The 12,819-nt window shown below is 36.0% G+C and overlaps 1 protein-coding gene across 8 annotated transcripts in view; it reads right to left on the bottom strand.

Moving 5' to 3' along the window:
* The window catches only part of Toll-6 (Toll-like receptor 6), a 451,300-nt gene that overhangs the window by 75,078 nt on the left and 363,403 nt on the right, over window positions 1-12,819 (bottom strand). For 5 of the 8 annotated variants that reach the window (XR_015534547.1, XR_015534548.1, XR_015534551.1 and 2 more), the window contains one exon: window positions 3,572-3,648. The exons of the other annotated variants lie outside the window; for them this stretch is intronic. The gene's annotated coding sequence lies outside the window, so the exon portion shown is untranslated. The remainder of the gene's footprint in view (window positions 1-3,571; window positions 3,649-12,819) is intronic. 8 annotated transcript variants of the gene reach the window in all.

Genomic DNA, 12,819 nt, shown 5'->3' with positions numbered 1-12,819 from the left:
GTTAATTTTTTTTAATTTCTATCAATATTTTTTTCCACATTTGTGTAGTCATAATCAACTTGTTCAGCTTGGAAATGTAATGTAAGAAATAAATTTTATTACAGTTTCCACATACGGTGTTTATCTTTAGAGCGCCTATTTAGCGCACTTTAGACCTGAAGTCGAGACTGCTGTACCTCTAATTGAATTATAAAGAACCAAATTAAACAAACTGCGATTAACGGCATTTCGCTTGCCGACTGACAGAACACATCATCAACCGCTTTCCATTGATTAAAACAACTTAAAGAGCACATTAAAGCAGTCGGTGCAACTGAGAGAAAAGAAAATACGAAGGTTGCAAGGAAAAAATGGGTTTTGACGGCACAGACCAAGTAGGCGATAATTCATAGCACGAAAACCTTTGCTCCGAAGGAGAGACGTGTTCGCCTCACGCCTCATCGGAGCGGCGGGAGGTGGCGTATGAGTTCGCATACTTCTGGAATGAACACACACACACATATATATCGGAAAGTGTCGGGTTATTTCGTATGCACAAAGCATACAAGAAAGTATAATTCAACTTCTTTAATAATATCCTTACTACTGGAGGTTATTACAGACACAGGCAGTTTATGTCATTGAGAAGGTTCATTAGAATATTTAGTTCCCTTAACTCAGAAATTACAGTATTTGGCCAAAAATGGGAGAAAGATTTTGTGATGGTTCTACTTCTTCCAAACGACATCCATATCTTTTGAATACCCTTTCAATAGCCTATCCACAACTTAAATCTTTGAAAATGATGTTTAAAATACATTTCAGGTCAGTACGAATGTGAGGAAACATATAAACACTCGTAAGCTTATCACTCTAGTCTAATCTGTTACGTCACAACATCTATACGTCATTAATTTTGGTGTAGTTTAAAGCCATAATTGACATGTCATTAGTCACAGGGGTTCTTTCGTTTTGTACTGAATATAAGCTAGAACATAATCTACTCTATGAGAAACTTTATATTTACGTCACTAACAGTAAATATGTGAAGACAGTCGTCTTTTTAGATGTTGAATCGTAGAGGATGTAAATTTTTTACAGATGTTTCAGAGGTGCTTAATCACCCTGATGATGGAGGTAGCAAGAACCACGAATACAGCTATTTCATACTTGTAGCTGTGAGAACCGCAAATCTCACTAAAAATGTCTTGTTCCAGTGTTCATAATAATCCTGTATTAGTAAGTTAAAACTAATATTTGTACTGTGCACGTAATTCTTATAACCTGCTACTACTTACGACAAATTTCGGAGAGAAAAAAAACAGAATGGTTCGCCTCGTTTTACCCGACGAGAAAATGTAAGGTTAGGTTCTCTTACAGCGATTGAGGCTGCTACGAGGAAATAAGGATATGGGGAGATTGTGAACGGGGTGTATTACTACCCCCAACTCATACGGAACACACTCTGAATGAAAATGGCGTTTCCTTCCTGTGACGTGGCACTGTCTTGGACAGACAAACCTCTTTTTTCCTGTGAAGTCAGTAGGCACGGCTTGGCACATGCCAGCTTCTCGAAGCAGCAAGGCGAAGAGCCAAGAAATAATATGCAAATGGACGTTATAAAAGTCTGAAAGAGCTAGAGAATAAAGAACAGAGGTGGACCCTTGTTGACGTAAGACGTAAAATGAAAGGGGTACATCATTTAACAACACGGAAAGACTTCTATTAACTTGTAGGCCCCGATTATTTGTTTTATAATGTTTACACGAAGTCAAAGGCTTCGTTTTAAGTGTAGCGTTGGCATGCTTTGCAAAAAGGCTGCAAATAATCAATTTTGATCTTACCCGGTACAGTGAGAGTGGTCAAAGAGGCTGGCCTAATGCCACTAGAAGAACAAGCCACAGACGTCTGACGATGGATAACAGTCTTACGTAATATACAATAGGCTACATGTTATACGAGTATTTACTATAGAATATGTGATTACAGGCCTGTATATTCACAGAAATTCGCAGTCATTGCCAGCACAACGGAAACCTCGAGTAGTGATGTCCTTTTTGTAAAAGAAAGAAAATCAAAACTAATATAAAACTGTTAAACTTTAAATATGATCTTTTATAAAAATCCTAAAAGATATGACCCAAATGACCGGTGTAATAAAAAGACTGTTTTCGTATATTGATTAATTTAAATTTAAAAAATCTGTATTATTTCAACAATGGCAGGAAAATCGATTCTCCCTTTCTCTGAAAATTTTCGATGTACTCTGTAACTTCACGAGTGGAGCCACACAAATATAATAGTGATCTCAGCTCAGTCACTGCGTAACATAAAATTATGTTTCTGAAAGTAATTATTATGTTTATTAACCTGATAATGATCCCAGAAACCTGAATTAATACAGAACGTATAATAAATTAAATGGTTTCCCAACATATGTTAATTCATAATTAAATAAATATGTTATAGTAAAAGTGAAACTACGAAACTGGATGAGAATTAACTGGGGACACGGGGAAATGAGAAGACGAATTTCATTCTTCCGTACGAAAAGTCGACTTAATTTTTCTTTCTACGTACGCCTTGTAAAAAGACGGTGGGTACCGAACGAAATGATAATGAAAATGTCTCTTCTGGAATATTGCGCTGTGTAGTCTGGTACTTTAACGACGTTTCAGAGGTGCTTACTGCCTCCATCATTATGGCAATGAGTATTCATGACGGAGGTGTCTACATTTCTGTACAGTAATCGACATAACTTTGTTTTATATCGATCCAAATGTTGGACGTAGACAAACTCACAAATTATAAGAATACAGGCCGCAGAAATGGGGGTTCTCATAGCGGTTGCAACATACAGAATGGCGGATCATGAGCTCAATAATAAACGTAAATAAAAGAGATATCATTGCAGTAACACATCACTCATATAAGAAGTAACTAAAACACTGAAGACCAAATCTGGAAAATGTTCTGTCATAAAGTATTTGAATGCTAATGACGTCCAAAACGCAGATGGAACAGTGATTAGTCTTTGTAATGTATGATTTGAGGTTTTCTCAGCGGTGAGTATGAAGATTACTGTCTTCTGGGTTGTTGCGCTGAAGACGGAGGCAGTATGACCTCTGAAACGTTGGTAAACCTCTACCATACTATACAACGCAACAACCCATAAGACAGAAATCTAGTCTTTGTAACTTTGTAACAGAACAACAGCGTAATCCGCAAAGTTTCTGTTGACGATAACTACGAAATATAACATGGAAATTTCTGCTGGACTTAAAACTCTGTTAATAAAATAAGTAATTGAGGTAACTTGCAGTAGTTACCTGTATCTTAGCTTTATGTGTGTTCTACGGTGAGAGAAAAGGGTGTAATGTTCCTGCAGAGGCCAACTGGCTGCAGACTTCATAATATATGCTATTAACGTTACAATCGGTTGTTACACTTCATTACATTGCAATTCCGAGATTTACATACTTATAACAAATTAATTTAATTCTTTCTGTAGCTGTGTTTTGTTCTGTCATACTAAGTTTCGTAACTTCCTCAAGTATGCTTGAAATTGATGGTATCAAAATTAGAAACGTACCTTGTACTCCAATACTTCCTCAATCCTGGTCCATAGTTTATTTACCACTAATTTTGCGAAGAGAGTCATTCACTCACCTGGAAAGAAAATTGTATCAATTTTAATAATTTCTCTAAACTCTGACAACTGTAAGTTCATGACCAACTTCAAAGAAGGTCTACATAGTTCTATGATATAGGAATTGCGTATTTATTAATAGTCTACAATAGTCTGCCTTCTTGCAAATAAAATAAAAAGCTCATATTCACATGGAAGATAGAACTCTGTAGATATACGACACGTAGGCCTAGCTATAAAGTTAAGAATAACAAAAACAAACATAATAATATTAAAAATACAGCAAAACCCGAAATGAATAGAAAACGCGGGCGAGATGAGAAGATAACATTGAAGAGTGTCTGAAGGACAAAGCGTGTGAAGTCGATTTAGGATACGCCGATAAAGATTCTATCCGATGGCGGGCTCTTGTGAACCTCGTAATGAAAGTCTCAATTCCGTAAAAGATGGCTGGGAAATTCATTTTTCAGTTTAAATACTCTAAGCTTTTAATAAAGAATTTCTGGATTAATTTTACAATAATAAACAAATTAGAAAAAGTACCAATTCGTTCTAGGAAGCACTTCTAATATCAAATGTTATTCAAATTCTTTTAATACGTTTACCTCTTTAATTAAATGCAAGGGAAACATTCTTCGGAAGCTAAATAGCTGACTCGATCAGCTAGTTCGCCAATTACAGACCAAGAAAGTTTATGGTCCGTGTTCACAAGGCCCCACCAACGTTGAGTAAGATGAATCCAATCCATATCACACCATATTTCTCTAGCATGCATTTTAATATTATCCTCCGATCTACGCTTAGGTTTTATGTTCAGATATTCTAAATAAAATTTTGCATATTTTCGCTTCTGGTGTATCATTTATGTGGGCTGAAAATAACGAAATATTAATGTGAATGATTAATAAACTGAGGGGAACAATTTAATAAATCCCATATACTCACTCAGACCTAACACATTTTGAGATTCCCAACTGAAATCCTAAGGTTTAAAAAGTCATTGTAAACAGATTCTACTACCAGGAGGGTACCACTTTAATGATTAGGTTTACTTAAAGATGACTTACTGGCCCGTGGCATTGAAAGTGACAAACAGTTCATAATATTGCAGGAGTGCAATATGAATAAAACGAGAGTCAGTGTCACAGTCCAACACGACAGCTTTGTATCTTCTCTTTCATGCGCTGTTTCAGAACACATTAATTAATCTCTGAACAAAAGAGAATCTAGTATGGGGAGACAGGAATAAAAGCAATTATATCTGTCTGACCTTCATTTAACCTTCCTCTTTCACGCTGCATTACCAGGTCCCGGGGTCTTAATATTTACTAACCACTTCTGGAATTCATTCTTCCTTCGGTGTACAACTGCCGACGTTGGTCTCCTTGGTTGTAAAGCCGTTTGTACGTTGAAGGTGGGTACGAACGTTTCAGAGAAAAATACTGCCACCACATTCAGGGATGACGATGAAGACTGGTTTCTACCTACAAGTCCATGCGGTTTTACAACCCAGAAGATGAAGATCCGCATCTTTACCACTGAGAGACCATCTACTCATATACATAACTGCTTCCACAAGCGTGTTCGTACAAGTTCAAGATGACTGTCTTCTGAGTTTTAGGGCCTTGTAGTCTGGTTTACCAAAGTTTCAGGGGTCTCTCCTGCCTCCATCATCATGGCGATGATCACTTTCCTGACGGTAAACTTCTACCAGACTACACGGCCCTAAAACTCAGAAGAGAGTCATCTTCGGACTCACCGTCGTGAAAACCTCAAATCCTGAAACGAACTTCTTCCAGCGAAATCTAAATCTCCAGTTTGGCGTAATTACGAATCACCCTATATCAGACTTTAAAGACTATATTTTAACATGCCTGTTTGTTGTAAATAAAAAAAATAACTGTTAGGATCTTAAATGTACATATAGGGCAGGGATCACAACCGATGGTTCGCGAACTGCATGGGTCTCTTCAAGGAATACCTGGTGTTCTATATTAGTAAGAGACGGATCAAATGACAGTCTGTACATGTGTGTTCAATAACCCCACTAACGATCAAACGTGTGTCGTACCACGATGTGTAATTTTAATACATAATACAGTATGAAATGTAGGACTATATTTAACTAATTAGATTACGACATTGTTTCATGTACGGTATATGAAACAAATAGGATTAATAATTATCTGGTCATTCTATTCAGCACTTCATAGTTCATTGCGATGGTTTTGCTTGGACATTATAATAAACGGCACTCTTTTTTCAAAAGGTTGCCAACCCTGGTAAAGGGCTTCATAGCGTATTTCACGTGTCAAATGGCACGAATATTCTCAAGTATGACGACAAAATACATTTGAATTTAGTGGTTAATACACTATCATGAAGTTCAGTGATATATGCTGTCCAGATGTCAAGTGGTTTAAAATACAGTTTAATTTTTTATTGCACGTTCCATTTTCTAAACTGAAAGTGGTACAGTTGAAATGAAACAACAATGCATTCAACTTTCCACTTTATTTGGTGCTGACAACGATTTATGGACGCAGTTCCATCACTATTTCGGGGAACTGTTTTAAATTAACTTTACGATTCTGGGCTACTTTATTAACTATAACATCCTGTTATGGTCATAACATTAGCTTTAAACATAGTGTTTAGTTTTTAAATTCATCTATTTTTTTTAGGGTTTTGGTTGTGTAGTTCGTTATAAAACCACAAGCGACACTAAAATTGTTGTAGTTTAAAATTGGACGTTCCATATTGCAGTATTTTGCTACTAGCCTACGCCAGTAAACTATTTTATATAGTTTAATAAGTTATAACAAACTCCGTACAGAATAATCCTTTTTAAGGATCTTTCAGTCGCTGAGCTGGTCAAAATATTCCACTCCTTTTGTGCAGTCGAATGTTCATAATGTAAATGTGTAAAAGATTTTAAAATTAGTGATAATGACCAATTTTAAGTAGGAAGGAGGTGCTGAGTAATATCACAAAATACGTTAGGATGCCTGGTATTCGTCTCACGATTACGAAGCGTGTGCACTAACAACACGCAGACAGATAAAACAACTGAAGAATGTAAAAGAAAGATGAATTTTAATCACATAATTCACACAATTCCTTTCCTGTAATGTTTGAGGTATTGTTTCTCGGAATGCAGCTCAAGATATTAGGTCCATACAATTGGAGTGGCCGAGAGGAGAACACAGAATTCTCTGCGCTTGACAGAGCACATGACTTGAGTGATTGATGACCATTCAGAGAATCAGAATTACGAGAGACTAATTGAATCACAGTGCAAAGAACAGCAGTTACTTTCATTTTTCGGTTCTTCCTACACACATTTCAGTCAAAATGCTTAAATTTTACTTTCCACAAATTGTGAGGAGGAAAAATCACAATTAACTAATTCTCTCGTACTGAACGCTTAGATTCAACATCATTCATACCAAAATCCGCCATTGAACACAACCCAGAGTCACCCATGCACAACATATCTATCTAAAATGAATCGAAATGTTATCATCCTACATCCTCATAGGTCAACCAAATGGTAGGATAATTCTTTTTCGATACGGCAGGTTTTCGATTAACTAACTGTCCCGGGTTCAATTCCCGGTGGTGCTCAAATTTATAACTTGTGTTGGGCAAGGCCGTGGTCTAGGCATCACGGAGTTTTCCTCCGGGGGCTTCCCCGGTTTCTCCGTGGCATCCCAACAATTACTCCACTCACACACAGAAGAAGGCAATGGCAAACCACTTCTGATCATCTCTGCCAAGAATGTATATATGTATGAGCAGGTCCCTGACAACCTGAAGAGGTTGGAAGGATCCTGTTCATAATATATGGACCTGTCGTCAGACAGAACACTACAAATAAAAATAAATGGACCAAGATAGTTTCATGAGAAGCTGATAGTCATTGAGATAATCAAGAAATCCCTTTCTTCTTATATAACACAAAGGTATTTTAGTAAGTTCATAACAGCTAGCCACCAGATCCTAACCTGAACCAGCCAAATCCAATCCATACGTCCTCACACAATTTCCCACAAGATCGAAGTAGTCTATACTTATCAGGCTTAAAAAATGTAAGAATTTATAATTTCCAGGAAGCACACTACATCTTCCGCCCATTTAACCCTCCTTTACGTGACAAACCATCTATAAATATTTTGGAAAGAGTACCTATAAAACTGCTCGTTGTACATTTTTATAAAACGTTGGTAAACATCGACCAGACTACACAGCGCAACAACCCAGAAGACAGAAATCTTCATACTCATCGCCCTGATGACGGAGGCAGTATGACCTCTGAAACGTTGGTTAACATCGACCATACTACACAGCGCAACAACCCAGAAGACAGAAATCTTCATACTCATCGCCCTGATGACGGAGGCAGTATGACCTCGGAAACGTTGGTTAACATCGACCATACTACACAGCGCAACAACCCAGAAGAGGGAAATCTTCATATTTGAACACGTTTCCGTTTTACTCGAATTGTTTCATTCAAGCACTGTGGATGCGTGGTCTACAGATAATGATAATGCATATCGCGGACGAAGCGTGAACACTACCGCCCACTCACTACGAAGGCGTGGAATTCCAGTGAATTTTCTTCCAATCTTTCAACATTTTTATTACTAGCAGGTTACGCCTTAAGCAAATCGCCTTGATGTCGTTTCAACATTACTCTTAATTTACAGTCCATTTCGTATGATGGCGCTGCGTGCCAAGCTAACATATGTAACGATGTCTGTGTCGAAATGCCACACACACAGAATTTCCCAAAAATATGCATACTCCTAAGGTTAATATTCCGAATTATTGGAACAGTGTACACATGTTCATAAATCTAGAAAATTAATTTCGAAACTTTGACGTGAGGTCGTTAGAGCTCACAGCGGTTCTATTGATACTGGCTTATAGTTTAGTCCAATGTAAACCTTGTATAAGGACTATCATATGGAGTATTTCAACGTAATGTTAGTCACCGCTGTTTCATACCCTATATGTCGGAGGATGAATATGGTGTAATAAATATTACATTTCTGCTCAAGATATATGAGCTTCTTCATATAGTTATTTATTTTCATCCGTCTTATCACAATATTTAAAATTTCATATAATTAAGATAATAAAATATTATTGATGTTCCATATCGATTGATCGATTTACATTTTGGAACATCCTTTACACAACATGTTTCAGTTTTTATAAAACCATCTTCAGGTGTATAAGATTTACGAACTTAAAACTCAAATATTATTCCATTTGGTGATGTTTTATGCCATTTGTTTTTCGAATTTGGGTGAGGTGTTGTCTTTTCTTAAATTTGATCAGATGTACATATCGGTCTTAGATGTAGGATTGATTGTTTGTTCCGATATATCCAGAAGTACGACTGTACGATGACAGTCGTACTTCTGGATATATCGGAACAAACAATCAATCCTACATCTAAGACCGATATGTACATCTGATCAAATTTAAGAAAAGACAACACCTCACCCAAATTCGAAAAACAAATGGCATAAAACATCACCAAATGGAATAATATTTGAGTTTTAAGTTCGTAAATCTTATACACCTGAAGATGGTTTTATAAAAACTGAAACATGTTGTGTAAAGGATGTTCCAAAATGTAAATCGATCAATCGATATGGAACATCAATAATATTTTATTATCTTAATTATAAGAAATTTTAAATATTGTGATAAGACGGATGAAAAGAAATAATTGTTAGAATATTCACAATATGACGCAATTACACTATCTTCTTCATATAGATCGAATTCGATTAGAATCTGAAAGGTGCATTCCAGTCAAGGCCTACATAGTATACAGCGTGGGAAGTGAGAATGTGAAGTATTTCACATCGCTAGCCTACGGAAAATCATCTGTTTTTTATGCCCCACTCTGTATCTTCCAAATGCTTACTTTACGAGTTTACAAACCTCATTAACTTAAAGCTAATTTACTGGAGATAGAAATTTACTGTAGTAAAATAAATCACATTACAGATATCACAATGAACAGGCCAAGAAATTACTTTTCATTTCATTTCGTTAAACATTCACTAGACCAAAATAAATTTCCGTGAACATATGTATTATATATCCATCAGACTTTCAACAAGGCGAGTTGCTCTTGAGAGAATGGATTAAGTTTGATGTGCTTCATGAAAATCAAGGGTTATAAGAAACGAAATCATATTCAACCGAAAACTTCAAGTACAAAGTCCCAAATGGCGAATGCTGAATTTCCTCTGGTTCCGGATACACTGACTGAACTCATCCTTTACTTAAACACATTTTACAGTCGACAGGTTTTCAGAACGCGCAATATCAAAGACTCGGCAATCACTTTCAGCCTCCCATCTATTGTAAAGCTTAATCTGGCTTTTAGATTCGTCGTCATACTAACTTTGTAATTAAAATTTTGCAAATTCCACTAGTATTCGGATCACAGATTCTTTCTTCTTTTGTGTATTTTGTCAATTAAGTACTAACGATAAATGCACCATATTATTATCACTACTGAAAAGGCAACGAAAATCAAATATGATAAACTCAGACAAGTTCATGTTCGTATTCTTCATAACCAATAATTTCTTTGTTACTTGCAACATCACCATTGAGAGAATAAAAATATTATTTTTAATTTTTGTCGTAATATAAACGTAAATAATTAAACAATAATTATTCGTTATGTGACTTCGTCTCCAAATTGTGCAATTACGGTTTTGGTCATTAAGTTTAAAAAAAATTCACTTCACAGTGTAAGAAATAAAAGTACGATTGAATAATTTTATGCCAGGCCTAATGATATTCGCGATGCATTTCTTTAAATCTACACGAGACAACGTCTTACGAAGCAACTCGGATACGACGTACGATAACAATTCTGACGCTGCGTTGACGGTACTTTGATGACGCACGATGAGAAGTATTCCGAAATATAAACAGGTTTATCAATTCCACCTTATTTAATACCTTTCAGCCGTGAAAAAACATATTTTACTCTTCACAGCTATATAATGTCATTCACATGCTTTGTTAACATATATGTTTGTATTTTTCTAGAAACTAGACCCAAGAGAATTTTTTCTTGTGTCATACATACTACCTTAAGCTTTTCTAGAAATATCATAAATAAGAAACTTTTAGTAGATTTATATGCCAATGATATCATCTGGATTTTTTTATTAGTGGGGGGGAAAAGTGCTGTAAACATTTTTAACTTCAACTATCAAACTTTCAGCTGTAATCATTTATCATCAGATTCGTAAAGTAACGCACGGTAAACCCACCGTATTATTTAACTGACTACAGCGCTAGCTACTGGTCTTGGGACAAATTGATCAATACTTTTTATACGCAAACATAAAACAGTCTACTGCTTGAGGGAATATGTGTGGTTTGTCCAGACGTTATTGCTTTAGAGAGAGAGACATTCCTACTGAATGACCACAAACCACGCCAGTGGGACTCTGTTTACTTAAGCATGTTCTAGGCCATAAAATTATACGTAACATTCTATTCTGGTACGACTTTAACATAGCCTAGCCGACGAGGCGCCAACAGAGGAAATATTCTTTTATTAGATTTTTCATTTTGCTTCCGACAAACTATTTGTTTTGGCAAAAGTTTCATCAATATAACTAATAATATTGTAATAATATTATAAGATTTGTCTTATTCTTATCAGCCGTACAGTTCTGAATGAAGATTACCACATAAACAAAAAAATACTGGTACAACATATAAAAACAAATGAATATCTGTGGTATATTATCAATAAGTATTAAACTACTATAACAAAAGTACAATAACAAATAAAAATTACACATCGTTTGTCCACAGGTTGCGATGGAAAAGACGATTTCTAGGTACACAAAGCAGTTAAGAATATATTAAACAAGCCTGGAAAGTACCATATTCCATACCGGAACACACATAGTATCCTCCTTTGCAATATTCATTCAGAGGTATCAAATCGATAGTTCGTACCAGATCTCAGCACATCAATGTCTACTTCACGACTTTTCTAATCCATAATTTTGTTATAACCATTCGAAGGATATTCAAAAGTAAGACTTTGAGGTCGTATAGAATATGCAGAACAGCGCATAAAAAGCAGTCATAGACAGCCGATAGTGGGTAGTCATCAAGTTTATGTGCTGAGAGGGATGGACTAAGTACTCAACGTAAACAACAGACATGTTACGAAGTTTTGTCGGATTCTTTGGAAAGGCCCCAGCAACGAGAAGTCGGACTTCATTAATTTGACTCACGATATGGACCAGTGGCAGGCTCTGCTGAATACATTAATTAACCTTTAATTTTAATGAAAGACGGCGAACGTCTTGACAAGCATTCTGCTTCATAAAGTTAGTATTGCACGTCATCACATTTAATATAAATCCATGTCCAACATGGCATCCAAACATTTAAAGCCTTACTTTCATAGGTTCATTATCTTACTGAGCGTTTGTGAGTGTGACGAGATCTTAACAAATAACCAAGCAAATGGGTGTAGTTCTACTTTAGCAAACTCGGGCAAGAGATGATGCGTTTAAACCTCATCTATAATACCGGCATATCCTGACTTATATTCTTCGTGGTTTACTCTCTACAGCAAATGCTTGGAATGTCTCTAGTCGAAAATGATAAGTCACAGCCATATCTATGCTTTCTCCGTATACATTTTCATCTTCATCTTATCCGACATGACATGTTCGACGTTAATAACCTAAATTTGCTCTCATGGAAATAGAGTGACAACGTTTAGCGAGATAATGCAACACGTCCAGTTACAGTACACAACACAAATTAAGCGCATGGTTAATAAGCAGCCACGAGTCTTATTATACACATAAAATAGTAAATTTGCTCTTACGTGAGGAAACATAAATACATAAATCATACGTATGCACCACAAAGATATTACCACTTTCACTCAAATTAAATATCTGGAAATGAATACAGCTTCCTTGGTTTCAATAGCAATGCAACTTATAATTTTATCCGCATTTTTACGTTTAATACGATTTAATAAAATTAAAAAGAAAATGTTGCTTTTTGCTCCTTGCTTCACAGAAGCAGTATCAGCAATTCTCTGCCTAAAGCACTGTCAAACAGAAAGAAAATGTTAAATGTACTGGAATGACCCTGTAAGCTAC

The sequence above is a fragment of the Zootermopsis nevadensis genome, unplaced genomic scaffold (assembly GCF_977971745.1).
Source record: "Zootermopsis nevadensis isolate Lab colony 2312 unplaced genomic scaffold, Znev_1.0 Znev_ptg000010l, whole genome shotgun sequence".
Classification (NCBI taxonomy): Eukaryota; Metazoa; Arthropoda; class Insecta; order Blattodea; family Termopsidae; genus Zootermopsis; species Zootermopsis nevadensis.
The sequence above is the reverse complement of the archived record's forward strand: the minus strand, read 5'-3'. Positions and strand labels throughout refer to the sequence as shown.